The sequence below is a fragment of the Oncorhynchus kisutch genome, linkage group LG30 (assembly GCF_002021735.2).
Source record: "Oncorhynchus kisutch isolate 150728-3 linkage group LG30, Okis_V2, whole genome shotgun sequence".
NCBI lineage: Eukaryota > Metazoa > Chordata > Actinopteri > Salmoniformes > Salmonidae > Oncorhynchus > Oncorhynchus kisutch.
The window spans coordinates 44,554,890-44,573,482 of NC_034203.2; the positions used below are offsets into that span (position 1 = coordinate 44,554,890).

The 18,593-nt window shown below is 51.0% G+C and overlaps 1 protein-coding gene across 1 annotated transcript in view; it reads left to right on the top strand.

The window, feature by feature from the left end:
* The first annotated feature begins 3,987 nt into the window (after window positions 1-3,987).
* LOC109884162 (band 4.1-like protein 3) overlaps window positions 3,988-18,593 on the top strand; it is a 43,879-nt gene continuing 29,273 nt past the window's right edge. The window contains exon 1 of the mRNA XM_020476157.2: window positions 3,988-4,094. The gene's annotated coding sequence lies outside the window, so the exon portion shown is untranslated. The remainder of the gene's footprint in view (window positions 4,095-18,593) is intronic.

The following is an 18,593-nucleotide window of genomic DNA, read 5'->3' on the forward strand; positions in this document are numbered from 1 at the left end:
AGAGTGGAGGGGCGGCAGGGTAGCCTAGTGGTTAGAGTGGCGGGGCGGCAGGGTAGCCTAGTGGTTAGAGTGGAGGGGCGGCAGGGTAGCCTAGTGGTTAGAGTGGAGGGGCGGCAGGGTAGCCTAGTGGTTAGAGTGGAGGGGCGGCAGGGTAGCCTAGTGGTTAGAGTGGAGGGGCGGCAGGGTAGCCTAGTGGTTAGAGTGGAGTGGCGGCAGGTAGCCTAGTGGTTAGAGTGGAGGGGCGGGAGGGTAGCCTAGTGGTTAGAGTGGAGGGGTGGCAGGGTAGCCTAGTGGTTAGAGTGGAGGGGCGGCAGGGTAGCCTAGTGGTTAGAGTGGAGGGGCGGCAGGGTCATGTGGACACACACGCACACACACACACACACACACACACACACGCGCACACACACACACACACACACACACACACACACACACACACACACACACACACACACACACACACACACACACACACACACTGACTGAAAGACCATGACACCAAGGTTCTTGTGCTCAAGAGAAATGTTTAAACATTTAATCATGAGCTATTTCTAAATGATTTGGCTGCTGTACCCTGGGAGCTGATTTATCTAGAGGATGATTTAAATCACCCTACAGGATGTTTTATTGATTTGCCCACTGAGGTAATGGACCATCATGCATCAGTAAGAAAGAGTACAGTTGGTGCTCGTCCATCTCCATGGATTGATGATGAATTATCACGTTCTGACCGTAGTTCTTTTGTTATGTCTTTGTTTTAATATGGTCAAGGTGTGAGTTGGGTGGGTTGTCTATGTTTGTTTTTCTATGAGTTGGTATTTCTGTGTTTGGCCTGGTATGGTTCTCAATCAGAGGCAGGTGTCGAGGAAGCCTTTTCCCACCTGTGTGGTGTGGGTGATTATTTTCTGTTATGTGTCTGTCACCTTTCAGAACTGTTTCATTTTGTTTCATTCTTGTTATTTTGTTTAGTGTTCTCTGTTTAATAAATAATATAATGACACTGCGCTTTGGTCCTCACCTCATTCCAACGACGAGCGTCACATGAATTGGGAGAGGCTTTTTCTCAAAGAAATATGGCAAAGTCTTAGCAGCCAAATCTGAACTAGAAAATTGATGAACAGAATTATAGAACTTTACGTAATTATGCAGTTAAATTGAATCGTAAGAAGAAAAAAAACGTTATTTTACAACAATGCTTTTAGCGATTCTAAAAAGGTATGGAACACAGTTAAACAAAGGGACGCACAGCCGGTCCCAGTGATACGAGCTAAATCACTTCCATGATCGCTTCGAGGCAAGCAACACTGAGGCATGCATGAGAGCATCAGCTGTTCCGGACGACTTAAACAGGTCAGCATACACAAGGCTGCGGGGCCAGACGGATTACCAGGACGTGTGCTCCGGCATGTGCTGACCAACTGGCAGGTGTCTTCACTAACATTTTCAACATGTCCCTGATTGAGTCTGTAATACCAACATGTTTCAAGCAGACCACCATAGTCCCTGTGCCCAAGAACACTAAGGCAACCTGCCTAAATGACTACAGACCTGTAGCACTCACGTCCAAAGCCATGAAGTGCTTTGAAAGTCTGGAAGAAATGGCTCACGTCAACACCATTATCTCAGAAACTCTAGACCCACTCCAATTTGCATACCGCCCTAACAGATCCACAGATGATGCAATCTCTATTGCACTCCAATTTGCCCTTTCCCACCTGGACAAAAGGAACACCTATGTGAGAATGCTATTCATTGACTACAGCTCAGCGTTCAACACCATAGTGCCCTCAAAGCTCATCACTAAGCTAAGGACCCTGGGATTCAACACCTCCCTCTGCAACTGGATCCTGGACTTCCTGACAGGCCGCCCCCATGTGGTAAGGGTAGGTAGCAACACATCTGCCATGCTGATCCTCAACACTGGAGCTCCCCAGGGGTGCGTGCTCAGTCCCCTCCTGTACTCCCTGTTCACCCACGACTGCATGGCCAGGCACGAGTCCAACACCATCATTAAGTTTGCTTGATGACACAACAGGGGTTGGCCTGATCACCGACAACGGCGAGACAGCCTATAGGGAGGAGGTCAGAGACCTGGCCGGGTGGTGCCAGAATAACAACCTATTCCTCAACGTAACCAAGACTAAGGAGATGATTGTGGACTACAGGGAAAGGAGGTCTGAGCATTCTCATCAACGGGGCTGTAGTGGAGCAGGTTGAGAGCTTCAAGTACCTTGGCGTCCACATCAACAACAAACTAGAATGGCCCAAACACACCAAGACAGTCGTAAAGAGGGCACGACAAAGCCTATTCCCCCTCAGGAAACTAAAAATATTTGGCATGGGTCCTGAGATCCTCAAAGGGTTCTACAGCTGCAACATCACTGCCTGGTACGGCAATTGCTCGGCCTCCAACAATTCTACTCTCCTCTATTCTACTCTATTCTACTGTATTCTACTGTATTCTACTCTATTCTACTCTATTCTACTGTGTTCTACTCTATTCTACTGTATTCTACTGTATGCTACTCTATTCTACTGTATTCTACTGTGTTCTACTCTATTCTACTGTATTCTACTGTATTCTACTGTGTTCTACTCTATTCTACTGTGTTCTACTCTATTCTACTGCATTCTCCTCTTTATACTCCATTCCGTTCCTTCTCATATTGCACAAATGCACAGCTAACCTGGTTTCACGGCACAATGCCTCTCCCCTATTTTACCCAGATAGTTTGTGTGTGTATTGATATGTAGGGTACGTGTGCCTTTTTACATTTATTTTGTTATTAATGTAGTTCTGTCCTTGAGCTGTTCTTGTCTATTAATGTTCTGTATTATGTTTCATATTTTGTGTTGGACCCCAGGAAGAGTAGCTGCTGCCTTTGCAGCTAATGGGGATACTCTAATACTCTAATATATCCTACCCTACTCTACTCTACCCTACTCTACTCCACCCTACTCTACCCACCCTACTCTACTCTACCCTACTCTACTCTACGCTACCCTACTCTACCCACCCTACTCTACTCTACTCTACTCTACCCTACTCTACTCTACGCTACCCTACTCTACTCTACTCTACCCTACTCTACTCTACCCTACTCTACTCTACCCTACCCTACTCTACTCTACTCTACTCTACCCTACTCTACTCTACCCTACTCTACTCTACCCTACTCTACTCTACCCTACTCTACTCTACGCTACCCTACTCTACTCTACTCTACCCTACTCTACTCTACCCTACTCTACGCTACCCTACCCTACTCTACTCTAACCTACTCTACTCCACCCTACTCTACCCACTCTACTCTACTCTACTCTACCCTACTCTACTCTACGCTACCCTACCCTACTCTACTCTACTCTACTCTACTCTACTCTACTCTACTCTACCCTACCCTACTCTACACTACCCTACCCTACTCTACTCTACTCTACCCTACCCTACTCTATACTACTCTAATCTACTCTATCCTACTCTACTCTATCCTACCCTACTCTACTCTACTCTACCCTACCCTACTCTATACTACTCTACTCTACTTTATCCTACTCTACTCTACTCTACTCTATACTACTCTAATCTACTCTATCCTACTCTACTCTATCCTACCCTACTCTACCCTATCCTACCCTACCCTATCCTACCCTACCCTACCCTACTCTACTCTACCCTACTCTACTCTAATCTACTCTATCCTACTCTATTCTATTCTGTTCTACTCTAGTGTGTGTGTGTGGACTTATTGAACTATATTAAACAAACAATAATTTGACCAACTGAACTACCATTGCTTTATATATAGTCACGGCTCTAGGATCACTCTTACCCACCCCCCAATCTACCATAGAGATATTCAAACTGATCTTAGATCAGTTATAGTGCCCACTACTCCCAAATTATTACCCTGGCTGTCCATCTATCCCAGAATCCCTAGCTGAACTGCGTCTCTGACAGTCTAAGTCTGCTGGTGAAGAGAGACTCTGATGCTGTAGCAGGATCACAATCAAGAAGAAGCAACCGCAACTAAACTACAACCACGGATATTTTGCTCACGCAGTACCGAACGGACAGAGAAGGCACCACACCGGTAATGACATTACTATACATTTTACCGGATACTTTTTCTACTCTGTTGATGTCAAACCGATTGGAAGGAATATTGTCTGGTATGTTGTGAATATTCGTGTTGGTCCTTTTATTTTGCATGTCAAGAAGACGAAGGTTTCCTGACCACATCACCCGAAGTCAGAATGACAGCAAACTGGCATGAAAATGGTTTTCTGTTTTGTAAAACTAGTCATGCGGCATAGCCAAAACGACATGGTAGATGTTTATTACGTGTTTGGTATAACCTTTCTGGCGCGCTATATTGTAACTGTGCGCAACATTGTAAGGGTTGCTTCGCTAATTGATCTCGTAGTCTGTAGAATTTCATTTACGACATTGTTATGCTTCTTCGGTGTATGTTGACTTTGCGAAAAGCACTTGTCAAACCGTTAAGCCTGATACTTCATCAAATCATCTTCCCGAAAAAACATTTTTAGGTAGGAGAGGGGTAGTATATTGTTTTGGGGCAAGGTTATTCGTCATTGATGTCAACTACATATTAGGTCGAATAAACTATTAAATTACTAGAGCGGTTATGTCCGTAACCAGTTTATAATAGCAATACGGCACCTCAGGGGTTTGTGGTATATGGCCAATATATCACCGCTAACTCCTATATCCAGGCACTTCGCATTGCGTCGTGCATAAGAACTGCCCATAGCTGTGCTATATTGACCATATACCCCCCCCCCCCCCCCTCGGACCTTATTGCTTAATTATTCCATGTGGTTGGAAAGACAACAGATACATATGTGTCAGATGACTGAAGTGAACAACAAACCCTACTCTGATGTAGCATCTACACAGGACTATCTCTCTGGTACAGCAAGGTAGTCAGAGACATTACATACACAATACCGTTCAAAAGTTTGGGTTCACTTAGTTTGCGGTTCTTGTTTTTGAAAGAAAAGCAGATTTCTTGTCCATTAAAATAACATCAAATTGATCAGAAATACAGTGTAGACATTATTAATGTTGTAAATTACTATTGTAGCTGGAAACGGCTGATTTTTTTAATGGAATATCTACATAGGTGTACAGAGGCCCATTATCAGCAACCATCACTCCTGTGTTCCAATGGCACGTTGTGTTAGTTAATCCAGTTTTAAAAGGCTAATTGATCATTAGAAAACCCTTTTGCAATTATGTTAGCAAAACTGAAAACAGTTGTCCTGATTACAGAAGTAATAAAACTGGCCTTCTTAGACTAGTTGAGTATCTGGAGCATCAACATTTGTGGGTTCGATTACAAGCTCAGAAGGGCCAGTAACAAAGACTTTCTTCTGAAACTCGTCAGTCTGTTCTTGTTCTGAGAAATTAAGGCTATTCCATGTGACTTTCTAGGCAGAGTTGCAAAGAAAAAGCCATTTCTCAGACTGACCAATAAAAACAAAAGATTAAGATGAGCAAAAGAACACAGACACTGGACAGAGGAACTCTGCCTAGAAGGGCAGCATCCCGGAGTCACCTCTTCACTGTTGACGTTGAGACTGGACAGAGGAACTCTGCCTAGAAGGCCAGCATCCCGGAGTCGCCTCTTCACTGTTGACGTTGAGACTGGCTGGACAGAGGAACTCTGCCTAGAAGGCCAGCATCCCGGAGTCACCCTCTTCACTGTTGACATTGAGACTGGACAGAGGAACTCTGCCTAGAAGGCCAGCATCCCGGAGTCACCCTCTTCACTGTTAACATGGAGACTGGACAGAGGAACTCTGCCTAGAAGGCCAGCATCCCGGAGTCACCCTCTTCACTGTTGACATGGAGACTGGACAGAGGAACTCTGCGTAGAAGGCCAGCATCCCGGAGTCGCCTCTTCACTGTTGACGTTGAGACTGGACAGAGGAACTCTGCCTAGAAGGCCAGCATCCCGGAGTCGCCTCTTCACTGTTGACGTTGAGACTGGCTGGACAGAGGAACTCTGCCTAGAAGGCCAGCATCCCGGAGTCACCCTCTTCACTGTTGACATTGAGACTGGACAGAGGAACTCTGCCTAGAAGGCCAGCATCCCGGAGTCGCCTCTTCACTGTTAACATTGAGACTGGACAGAGGAACTCTGCCTAGAAGGCCAGCATCCCGGAGTCGCCTCTTCACTGTTAACATGGAGACTGGACAGAGGAACTCTGCCTAGAAGGCCAGCATCCCGGAGTCACCCTCTTCACTGTTGACATGGAGACTGGACAGAGGAACTCTGCGTAGAAGGCCAGCATCCCGGAGTCGCCTCTTCACTGTTAACATTGAGACTGGACAGAGGAACTCTGCCTAGAAGGCCAGCATCCCGGAGTCGCCTCTTCACTGTTAACATTGAGACTGGACAGAGGAACTCTGCCTAGAAGGCCAGCATCCCGGAGTCACCCTCTTCACTGTTAACATTGAGACTGGACAGAGGAACTCTGCCTAGAAGGCCAGCATCCCGGAGTCGCCTCTTCACTGTTAACATTGAGACTGGACAGAGGAACTCTGCCTAGAAGGCCAGCATCCCGGAGTCTCCTCTTCACTGTTAACATTGAGACTGGACAGAGGAACTCTGCCTAGAAGGCCAGCATCCCGGAGTCGCCTCTTCACTGTTAACATTGAGACTGGACAGAGGACCTCTGCGTAGAAGGCCAGCATCCCGGAGTCGCCTCTTCACTGTTAACATTGAGACTGGACAGAGGAACTCTGCCTAGAAGGCCAGCATCCCGGAGTCACCCTCTTCACTGTTAACATTGAGACTGGACAGAGGAACTCTGCGTAGAAGGCCAGCATCCCGGAGTCGCCTCTTCACTGTTAACATTGAGACTGGACAGAGGAACTCTGCCTAGAAGGCCAGCATCCCGGAGTCACCCTCTTCACTGTTAACATTGAGACTGGACAGAGGAACTCTGCCTAGAAGGCCAGCATCCCGGAGTCGCCTCTTCACTGTTAACATTGAGACTGGACAGAGGAACTCTGCCTAGAAGGCCAGCATCCCGGAGTCTCCTCTTCACTGTTAACATTGAGACTGGACAGAGGAACTCTGCGTAGAACGCCAGCATCCCGGAGTCACCCTCTTCACTGTTAACATGGAGACTGGACAGAGGAACTCTGCCTAGAAGGCCAGCATCCCGGAGTCACCCTCTTCACTGTTGACATGGAGACTGGACAGAGGAACTCTGCGTAGAAGGTCAGCATCCCGGAGTCACCCTCTTCACTGTTAACATTGAGACTGGACAGAGGAACTCTGCGTAGAAGGCCAGCATCCCGGAGTCGCCTCTTCACTGTTAACATTGAGACTGGACAGAGGAACTCTGCCTAGAAGGCCAGCATCCCGGAGTCGCCTCTTCACTGTTAACATTGAGACTGGACAGAGGAACTCTGCCTAGAAAGCCAACATCCCGGAGTCTCCTCTTCACTGTTAACATTGAGACTGGACAGAGGAACTCTGCCTAGAAGGCCAGCATCCCGGAGTCGCCTCTTCACTGTTAACATTGAGACTGGACAGAGGAACTCTGCGTAGAAGGTCAGCATCCCGGAGTCACCCTCTTCACTGTTAACATTGAGACTGGACAGAGGAACTCTGCCTAGAAGGCCAGCATCCCGGAGTCGCCTCTTCACTGTTAACATTGAGACTGGACAGAGGAACTCTGCGTAGAAGGCCAGCATCCCGGAGTCAACCTCTTCACTATTAACATTGAGACTGGACAGAGGAACTCTGCCTAGAAGGCCAGCATCCCGGAGTCGCCTCTTCACTGTTAACATGGAGACTGGACAGAGGAACTCTGCCTAGAAGGCCAGCATCCCGGAGTCGCCTCTTCACTGTTGACGTTGAGACTGGACAGAGGAACTCTGCCTAGAAGGCCAGCATCCCGGAGTCGCCTCTTCACTGTTGACGTTGAGACTGGCTGGACAGAGGAACTCTGCGTAGAAGGCCAGCATCCCGGAGTCACCCTCTTCACTGTTGACATTGAGACTGGACAGAGGAACTCTGCCTAGAAGGCCAGCATCCCGGAGTCGCCTCTTCACTGTTAACATTGAGACTGGACAGAGGAACTCTGCCTAGAAGGCCAGCATCCCGGAGTCGCCTCTTCACTGTTAACATGGAGACTGGACAGAGGAACTCTGCCTAGAAGGCCAGCATCCCGGAGTCACCCTCTTCACTGTTGACATGGAGACTGGACAGAGGAACTCTGCGTAGAAGGCCAGCATCCCGGAGTCGCCTCTTCACTGTTAACATTGAGACTGGACAGAGGAACTCTGCCTAGAAGGCCAGCATCCCGGAGTCGCCTCTTCACTGTTAACATTGAGACTGGACAGAGGAACTCTGCCTAGAAGGCCAGCATCCCGGACTCACCCTCTTCACTGTTAACATTGAGACTGGACAGAGGAACTCTGCCTAGAAGGCCAGCATCCCGGAGTCACCTCTTCACTGTTAACATTGAGACTGGACAGAGGAACTCTGCCTAGAAGGCCAGCATCCCGGAGTCACCCTCTTCACTGTTAACATTGAGACTGGACAGAGGAACTCTGCGTAGAAGGCCAGCATCCCGGAGTCGCCTCTTCACTGTTAACATTGAGACTGGACAGAGGAACTCTGCCTAGAAGGCCAGCATCCCGGAGTCACCCTCTTCACTGTTAACATTGAGACTGGACAGAGGAACTCTGCCTAGAAGGCCAGCATCCCGGAGTCTCCTCTTCACTGTTAACATTGAGACTGGACAGAGGAACTCTGCGTAGAACGCCAGCATCCCGGAGTCACCCTCTTCACTGTTAACATGGAGACTGGACAGAGGAACTCTGCCTAGAAGGCCAGCATCCCGGAGTCACCCTCTTCACTGTTGACATGGAGACTGGACAGAGGAACTCTGCGTAGAAGGTCAGCATCCCGGAGTCACCCTCTTCACTGTTAACATTGAGACTGGACAGAGGAACTCTGCGTAGAAGGCCAGCATCCCGGAGTCGCCTCTTCACTGTTAACATTGAGACTGGACAGAGGAACTCTGCCTAGAAGGCCAGCATCCCGGAGTCGCCTCTTCACTGTTAACATTGAGACTGGACAGAGGAACTCTGCGTAGAAGGCCAGCATCCCGGAGTCAACCTCTTCACTATTAACATTGAGACTGGACAGAGGAACTCTGCCTAGAAGGCCAGCATCCCGGAGTCGCCTCTTCACTGTTAACATGGAGACTGGACAGAGGAACTCTGCCTAGAAGGCCAGCATCCCGGAGTCACCTCTTCACTGTTAACATGGAGACTGGACAGAGGAACTCTGCCTAGAAGGCCAGCATCCCGGAGTCGCCTCTTCACTGTTAACATGGAGACTGGACAGAGGAACTCTGCCTAGAAGGCCAGCATCCCGGAGTCACCCTCTTCACTGTTGACATGGAGACTGGACAGAGGAACTCTGCGTAGAAGGCCAGCATCCCGGAGTCGCCTCTTCACTGTTGACGTTGAGACTGGACAGAGGAACTCTGCCTAGAAGGCCAGCATCCCGGAGTCGCCTCTTCACTGTTGACGTTGAGACTGGCTGGACAGAGGAACTCTGCGTAGAAGGCCAGCATCCCGGAGTCGCCTCTTCACTGTTAACATTGAGACTGGACAGAGGAACTCTGCCTAGAAGGCCAGCATCCCGGAGTCTCCTCTTCACTGTTAACATTGAGACTGGACAGAGGAACTCTGCCTAGAAGGCCAGCATCCCGGAGTCGCCTCTTCACTGTTAACATTGAGACTGGACAGAGGAACTCTGCGTAGAAGGCCAGCATCCCGGAGTCGCCTCTTCACTGTTAACATTGAGACTGGACAGAGGAACTCTGCCTAGAAGGCCAGCATCCCGGAGTCACCCTCTTCACTGTTAACATTGAGACTGGACAGAGGAACTCTGCGTAGAAGGCCAGCATCCCGGAGTCGCCTCTTCACTGTTAACATTGAGACTGGACAGAGGAACTCTGCCTAGAAGGCCAGCATCCCGGAGTCACCCTCTTCACTGTTAAAATTGAGACTGGACAGAGGAACTCTGCCTAGAAGGCCAGCATCCCGGAGTCGCCTCTTCACTGTTAACATTGAGACTGGACAGAGGAACTCTGCCTAGAAGGCCAGCATCCCGGAGTCTCCTCTTCACTGTTAACATTGAGACTGGACAGAGGAACTCTGCCTAGAAGGCCAGCATCCCGGAGTCGCCTCTTCACTGTTAACATTGAGACTGGACAGAGGAACTCTGCGTAGAAGGCCAGCATCCCGGAGTCGCCTCTTCACTGTTAACATTGAGACTGGACAGAGGAACTCTGCCTAGAAGGCCAGCATCCCGGAGTCACCCTCTTCACTGTTAACATTGAGACTGGACAGAGGAACTCTGCGTAGAAGGCCAGCATCCCGGAGTCGCCTCTTCACTGTTAACATTGAGACTGGACAGAGGAACTCTGCCTAGAAGGCCAGCATCCCGGAGTCACCCTCTTCACTGTTAACATTGAGACTGGACAGAGGAACTCTGCCTAGAAGGCCAGCATCCCGGAGTCACCCTCTTCACTGTTGACATGGAGACTGGACAGAGGAACTCTGCGTAGAAGGCCAGCATCCCGGAGTCGCCTCTTCACTGTTGACGTTGAGACTGGACAGAGGAACTCTGCCTAGAAGGCCAGCATCCCGGAGTCGCCTCTTCACTGTTGACGTTGAGACTGGCTGGACAGAGGAACTCTGCGTAGAAGGCCAGCATCCCGGAGTCACCCTCTTCACTGTTGACATTGAGACTGGACAGAGGAACTCTGCCTAGAAGGCCAGCATCCCGGAGTCGCCTCTTCACTGTTAACATTGAGACTGGACAGAGGAACTCTGCCTAGAAGGCCAGCATCCCGGAGTCGCCTCTTCACTGTTAACATGGAGACTGGACAGAGGAACTCTGCCTAGAAGGCCAGCATCCCGGAGTCACCCTCTTCACTGTTGACATGGAGACTGGACAGAGGACCTCTGCGTAGAAGGCCAGCATCCCGGAGTCGCCTCTTCACTGTTAACATTGAGACTGGACAGAGGAACTCTGCCTAGAAGGCCAGCATCCCGGAGTCGCCTCTTCACTGTTAACATTGAGACTGGACAGAGGAACTCTGCCTAGAAGGCCAGCATCCCGGAGTCACCCTCTTCACTGTTAACATTGAGACTGGACAGAGGAACTCTGCCTAGAAGGCCAGCATCCCGGAGTCGCCTCTTCACTGTTAACATTGAGACTGGACAGAGGAACTCTGCCTAGAAGGCCAGCATCCCGGAGTCTCCTCTTCACTGTTAACATTGAGACTGGACAGAGGAACTCTGCCTAGAAGGCCAGCATCCCGGAGTCGCCTCTTCACTGTTAACATTGAGACTGGACAGAGGACCTCTGCGTAGAAGGCCAGCATCCCGGAGTCGCCTCTTCACTGTTAACATTGAGACTGGACAGAGGAACTCTGCCTAGAAGGCCAGCATCCCGGAGTCACCCTCTTCACTGTTAACATTGAGACTGGACAGAGGAACTCTGCGTAGAAGGCCAGCATCCCGGAGTCGCCTCTTCACTGTTAACATTGAGACTGGACAGAGGAACTCTGCCTAGAAGGCCAGCATCCCGGAGTCACCCTCTTCACTGTTAACATTGAGACTGGACAGAGGAACTCTGCCTAGAAGGCCAGCATCCCGGAGTCGCCTCTTCACTGTTAACATTGAGACTGGACAGAGGAACTCTGCCTAGAAGGCCAGCATCCCGGAGTCTCCTCTTCACTGTTAACATTGAGACTGGACAGAGGAACTCTGCGTAGAACGCCAGCATCCCGGAGTCACCCTCTTCACTGTTAACATGGAGACTGGACAGAGGAACTCTGCCTAGAAGGCCAGCATCCCGGAGTCACCCTCTTCACTGTTGACATGGAGACTGGACAGAGGAACTCTGCGTAGAAGGTCAGCATCCCGGAGTCACCCTCTTCACTGTTAACATTGAGACTGGACAGAGGAACTCTGCGTAGAAGGCCAGCATCCCGGAGTCGCCTCTTCACTGTTAACATTGAGACTGGACAGAGGAACTCTGCCTAGAAGGCCAGCATCCCGGAGTCGCCTCTTCACTGTTAACATTGAGACTGGACAGAGGAACTCTGCCTAGAAAGCCAACATCCCGGAGTCTCCTCTTCACTGTTAACATTGAGACTGGACAGAGGAACTCTGCCTAGAAGGCCAGCATCCCGGAGTCGCCTCTTCACTGTTAACATTGAGACTGGACAGAGGAACTCTGCGTAGAAGGTCAGCATCCCGGAGTCACCCTCTTCACTGTTAACATTGAGACTGGACAGAGGAACTCTGCCTAGAAGGCCAGCATCCCGGAGTCGCCTCTTCACTGTTAACATTGAGACTGGACAGAGGAACTCTGCGTAGAAGGCCAGCATCCCGGAGTCAACCTCTTCACTATTAACATTGAGACTGGACAGAGGAACTCTGCCTAGAAGGCCAGCATCCCGGAGTCGCCTCTTCACTGTTAACATGGAGACTGGACAGAGGAACTCTGCCTAGAAGGCCAGCATCCCGGAGTCGCCTCTTCACTGTTGACGTTGAGACTGGACAGAGGAACTCTGCCTAGAAGGCCAGCATCCCGGAGTCGCCTCTTCACTGTTGACGTTGAGACTGGCTGGACAGAGGAACTCTGCGTAGAAGGCCAGCATCCCGGAGTCACCCTCTTCACTGTTGACATTGAGACTGGACAGAGGAACTCTGCCTAGAAGGCCAGCATCCCGGAGTCGCCTCTTCACTGTTAACATTGAGACTGGACAGAGGAACTCTGCCTAGAAGGCCAGCATCCCGGAGTCGCCTCTTCACTGTTAACATGGAGACTGGACAGAGGAACTCTGCCTAGAAGGCCAGCATCCCGGAGTCACCCTCTTCACTGTTGACATGGAGACTGGACATAGGAACTCTGCGTAGAAGGCCAGCATCCCGGAGTCGCCTCTTCACTGTTAACATTGAGACTGGACAGAGGAACTCTGCCTAGAAGGCCAGCATCCCGGAGTCGCCTCTTCACTGTTAACATTGAGACTGGACAGAGGAACTCTGCCTAGAAGGCCAGCATCCCGGACTCACCCTCTTCACTGTTAACATTGAGACTGGACAGAGGAACTCTGCCTAGAAGGCCAGCATCCCGGAGTCACCTCTTCACTGTTAACATTGAGACTGGACAGAGGAACTCTGCCTAGAAGGCCAGCATCCCGGAGTCTCCTCTTCACTGTTAACATTGAGACTGGACAGAGGAACTCTGCCTAGAAGGCCAGCATCCCGGAGTCGCCTCTTCACTGTTAACATTGAGACTGGACAGAGGAACTCTGCGTAGAAGGCCAGCATCCCGGAGTCGCCTCTTCACTGTTAACATTGAGACTGGACAGAGGAACTCTGCCTAGAAGGCCAGCATCCCGGAGTCACCCTCTTCACTGTTAACATTGAGACTGGACAGAGGAACTCTGCGTAGAAGGCCAGCATCCCGGAGTCGCCTCTTCACTGTTAACATTGAGACTGGACAGAGGAACTCTGCCTAGAAGGCCAGCATCCCGGAGTCACCCTCTTCACTGTTAACATTGAGACTGGACAGAGGAACTCTGCCTAGAAGGCCAGCATCCCGGAGTCGCCTCTTCACTGTTAACATTGAGACTGGACAGAGGAACTCTGCCTAGAAGGCCAGCATCCCGGAGTCTCCTCTTCACTGTTAACATTGAGACTGGACAGAGGAACTCTGCGTAGAACGCCAGCATCCCGGAGTCACCCTCTTCACTGTTAACATGGAGACTGGACAGAGGAACTCTGCCTAGAAGGCCAGCATCCCGGAGTCACCCTCTTCACTGTTGACATGGAGACTGGACAGAGGAACTCTGCGTAGAAGGTCAGCATCCCGGAGTCACCCTCTTCACTGTTAACATTGAGACTGGACAGAGGAACTCTGCGTAGAAGGCCAGCATCCCGGAGTCGCCTCTTCACTGTTAACATTGAGACTGGACAGAGGAACTCTGCCTAGAAGGCCAGCATCCCGGAGTCGCCTCTTCACTGTTAACATTGAGACTGGACAGAGGAACTCTGCGTAGAAGGCCAGCATCCCGGAGTCAACCTCTTCACTATTAACATTGAGACTGGACAGAGGAACTCTGCCTAGAAGGCCAGCATCCCGGAGTCGCCTCTTCACTGTTAACATGGAGACTGGACAGAGGAACTCTGCCTAGAAGGCCAGCATCCCGGAGTCACCTCTTCACTGTTAACATGGAGACTGGACAGAGGAACTCTGCGTAGAAGGCCAGCATCCCGGAGTCGCCTCTTCACTGTTGACGTTGAGACTGGACAGAGGAACTCTGCCTAGAAGGCCAGCATCCCGGAGTCGCCTCTTCACTGTTGACGTTGAGACTGGCTGGACAGAGGAACTCTGCGTAGAAGGCCAGCATCCCGGAGTCACCCTCTTCACTGTTGACATTGAGACTGGACAGAGGAACTCTGCCTAGAAGGCCAGCATCCCGGAGTCGCCTCTTCACTGTTAACATTGAGACTGGACAGAGGAACTCTGCCTAGAAGGCCAGCATCCCGGAGTCGCCTCTTCACTGTTAACATGGAGACCGGACAGAGGAACTCTGCCTAGAAGGCCAGCATCCCGGAGTCACCCTCTTCACTGTTGACATGGAGACTGGACAGAGGAACTCTGCGTAGAAGGCCAGCATCCCGGAGTCGCCTCTTCACTGTTAACATTGAGACTGGACAGAGGAACTCTGCCTAGAAGGCCAGCATCCCGGAGTCGCCTCTTCACTGTTAACATTGAGACTGGACAGAGGAACTCTGCCTAGAAGGCCAGCATCCCGGAGTCACCCTCTTCACTGTTAACATGGAGACTGGACAGAGGAACTCTGCCTAGAAGGCCAGCATCCCGGAGTCGCCTCTTCACTGTTAACATTGAGACTGGACAGAGGAACTCTGCCTAGAAGGCCAGCATCCCGGAGTCGCCTCTTCACTGTTGACGTTGAGACTGGCTGGACAGAGGAACTCTGCGTAGAAGGCCAGCATCCCGGAGTCACCCTCTTCACTGTTGACATTGAGACTGGACAGAGGAACTCTGCCTAGAAGGCCAGCATCCCGGAGTCGCCTCTTCACTGTTAACATTGAGACTGGACAGAGGAACTCTGCCTAGAAGGCCAGCATCCCGGAGTCGCCTCTTCACTGTTAACATGGAGACTGGACAGAGGAACTCTGCCTAGAAGGCCAGCATCCCGGAGTCACCCTCTTCACTGTTGACATGGAGACTGGACAGAGGAACTCTGCGTAGAAGGCCAGCATCCCGGAGTCGCCTCTTCACTGTTAACATTGAGACTGGACAGAGGAACTCTGCCTAGAAGGCCAGCATCCCGGAGTCGCCTCTTCACTGTTAACATTGAGACTGGACAGAGGAACTCTGCCTAGAAGGCCAGCATCCCGGACTCACCCTCTTCACTGTTAACATTGAGACTGGACAGAGGAACTCTGCCTAGAAGGCCAGCATCCCGGAGTCACCTCTTCACTGTTAACATTGAGACTGGACAGAGGAACTCTGCCTAGAAGGCCAGCATCCCGGAGTCTCCTCTTCACTGTTAACATTGAGACTGGACAGAGGAACTCTGCCTAGAAGGCCAGCATCCCGGAGTCGCCTCTTCACTGTTAACATTGAGACTGGACAGAGGAACTCTGCGTAGAAGGCCAGCATCCCGGAGTCGCCTCTTCACTGTTAACATTGAGACTGGACAGAGGAACTCTGCCTAGAAGGCCAGCATCCCGGAGTCACCCTCTTCACTGTTAACATTGAGACTGGACAGAGGAACTCTGCGTAGAAGGCCAGCATCCCGGAGTCGCCTCTTCACTGTTAACATTGAGACTGGACAGAGGAACTCTGCCTAGAAGGCCAGCATCCCGGAGTCACCCTCTTCACTGTTAACATTGAGACTGGACAGAGGAACTCTGCCTAGAAGGCCAGCATCCCGGAGTCGCCTCTTCACTGTTAACATTGAGACTGGACAGAGGAACTCTGCCTAGAAGGCCAGCATCCCGGAGTCTCCTCTTCACTGTTAACATTGAGACTGGACAGAGGAACTCTGCGTAGAACGCCAGCATCCCGGAGTCACCCTCTTCACTGTTAACATGGAGACTGGACAGAGGAACTCTGCCTAGAAGGCCAGCATCCCGGAGTCACCCTCTTCACTGTTGACATGGAGACTGGACAGAGGAACTCTGCGTAGAAGGTCAGCATCCCGGAGTCACCCTCTTCACTGTTAACATTGAGACTGGACAGAGGAACTCTGCGTAGAAGGCCAGCATCCCGGAGTCGCCTCTTCACTGTTAACATTGAGACTGGACAGAGGAACTCTGCCTAGAAGGCCAGCATCCCGGAGTCGCCTCTTCACTGTTAACATTGAGACTGGACAGAGGAACTCTGCGTAGAAGGCCAGCATCCCGGAGTCAACCTCTTCACTATTAACATTGAGACTGGACAGAGGAACTCTGCCTAGAAGGCCAGCATCCCGGAGTCGCCTCTTCACTGTTAACATGGAGACTGGACAGAGGAACTCTGCCTAGAAGGCCAGCATCCCGGAGTCACCTCTTCACTGTTAACATGGAGACTGGACAGAGGAACTCTGCCTAGAAGGCCAGCATCCCGGAGTCGCCTCTTCACTGTTAACATGGAGACTGGACAGAGGAACTCTGCCTAGAAGGCCAGCATCCCGGAGTCACCCTCTTCACTGTTGACATGGAGACTGGACAGAGGAACTCTGCGTAGAAGGCCAGCATCCCGGAGTCGCCTCTTCACTGTTGACGTTGAGACTGGACAGAGGAACTCTGCCTAGAAGGCCAGCATCCCGGAGTCGCCTCTTCACTGTTGACGTTGAGACTGGCTGGACAGAGGAACTCTGCGTAGAAGGCCAGCATCCCGGAGTCACCCTCTTCACTGTTGACATTGAGACTGGACAGAGGAACTCTGCCTAGAAGGCCAGCATCCCGGAGTCGCCTCTTCACTGTTAACATTGAGACTGGACAGAGGAACTCTGCCTAGAAGGCCAGCATCCCGGAGTCGCCTCTTCACTGTTAACATGGAGACCGGACAGAGGAACTCTGCCTAGAAGGCCAGCATCCCGGAGTCACCCTCTTCACTGTTGACATGGAGACTGGACAGAGGAACTCTGCGTAGAAGGCCAGCATCCCGGAGTCGCCTCTTCACTGTTAACATTGAGACTGGACAGAGGAACTCTGCCTAGAAGGCCAGCATCCCGGAGTCGCCTCTTCACTGTTAACATTGAGACTGGACAGAGGAACTCTGCCTAGAAGGCCAGCATCCCGGAGTCACCCTCTTCACTGTTAACATTGAGACTGGACAGAGGAACTCTGCCTAGAAGGCCAGCATCCCGGAGTCGCCTCTTCACTGTTAACATTGAGACTGGACAGAGGAACTCTGCCTAGAAGGCCAGCATCCCGGAGTCTCCTCTTCACTGTTAACATTGAGACTGGACAGAGGAACTCTGCCTAGAAGGCCAGCATCCCGGAGTCGCCTCTTCACTGTTAACATTGAGACTGGACAGAGGAACTCTGCGTAGAAGGCCAGCATCCCGGAGTCGCCTCTTCACTGTTAACATTGAGACTGGACAGAGGAACTCTGCCTAGAAGGCCAGCATCCCGGAGTCACCCTCTTCACTGTTAACATTGAGACTGGACAGAGGAACTCTGCGTAGAAGGCCAGCATCCCGGAGTCGCCTCTTCACTGTTAACATTGAGACTGGACAGAGGAACTCTGCCTAGAAGGCCAGCATCCCGGAGTCACCCTCTTCACTGTTAACATTGAGACTGGACAGAGGAACTCTGCCTAGAAGGCCAGCATCCCGGAGTCGCCTCTTCACTGTTAACATTGAGACTGGACAGAGGAACTCTGCCTAGAAGGCCAGCATCCCGGAGTCGCCTCTTCACTGTTAACATTGAGACTGGACAGAGGAACTCTGCCTAGAAGGCCAGCATCCCGGACTCACCCTCTTCACTGTTAACATTGAGACTGGACAGAGGAACTCTGCCTAGAAGGCCAGCATCCCGGAGTCACCTCTTCACTGTTAACATTGAGACTGGACAGAGGAACTCTGCCTAGAAGGCCAGCATCCCGGAGTCTCCTCTTCACTGTTAACATTGAGACTGGACAGAGGAACTCTGCCTAGAAGGCCAGCATCCCGGAGTCGCCTCTTCACTGTTAACATTGAGACTGGACAGAGGAACTCTGCGTAGAAGGCCAGCATCCCGGAGTCGCCTCTTCACTGTTAACATTGAGACTGGACAGAGGAACTCTGCCTAGAAGGCCAGCATCCCGGAGTCACCCTCTTCACTGTTAACATTGAGACTGGACAGAGGAACTCTGCGTAGAAGGCCAGCATCCCGGAGTCGCCTCTTCACTGTTAACATTGAGACTGGACAGAGGAACTCTGCCTAGAAGGCCAGCATCCCGGAGTCACCCTCTTCACTGTTAACATTGAGACTGGACAGAGGAACTCTGCCT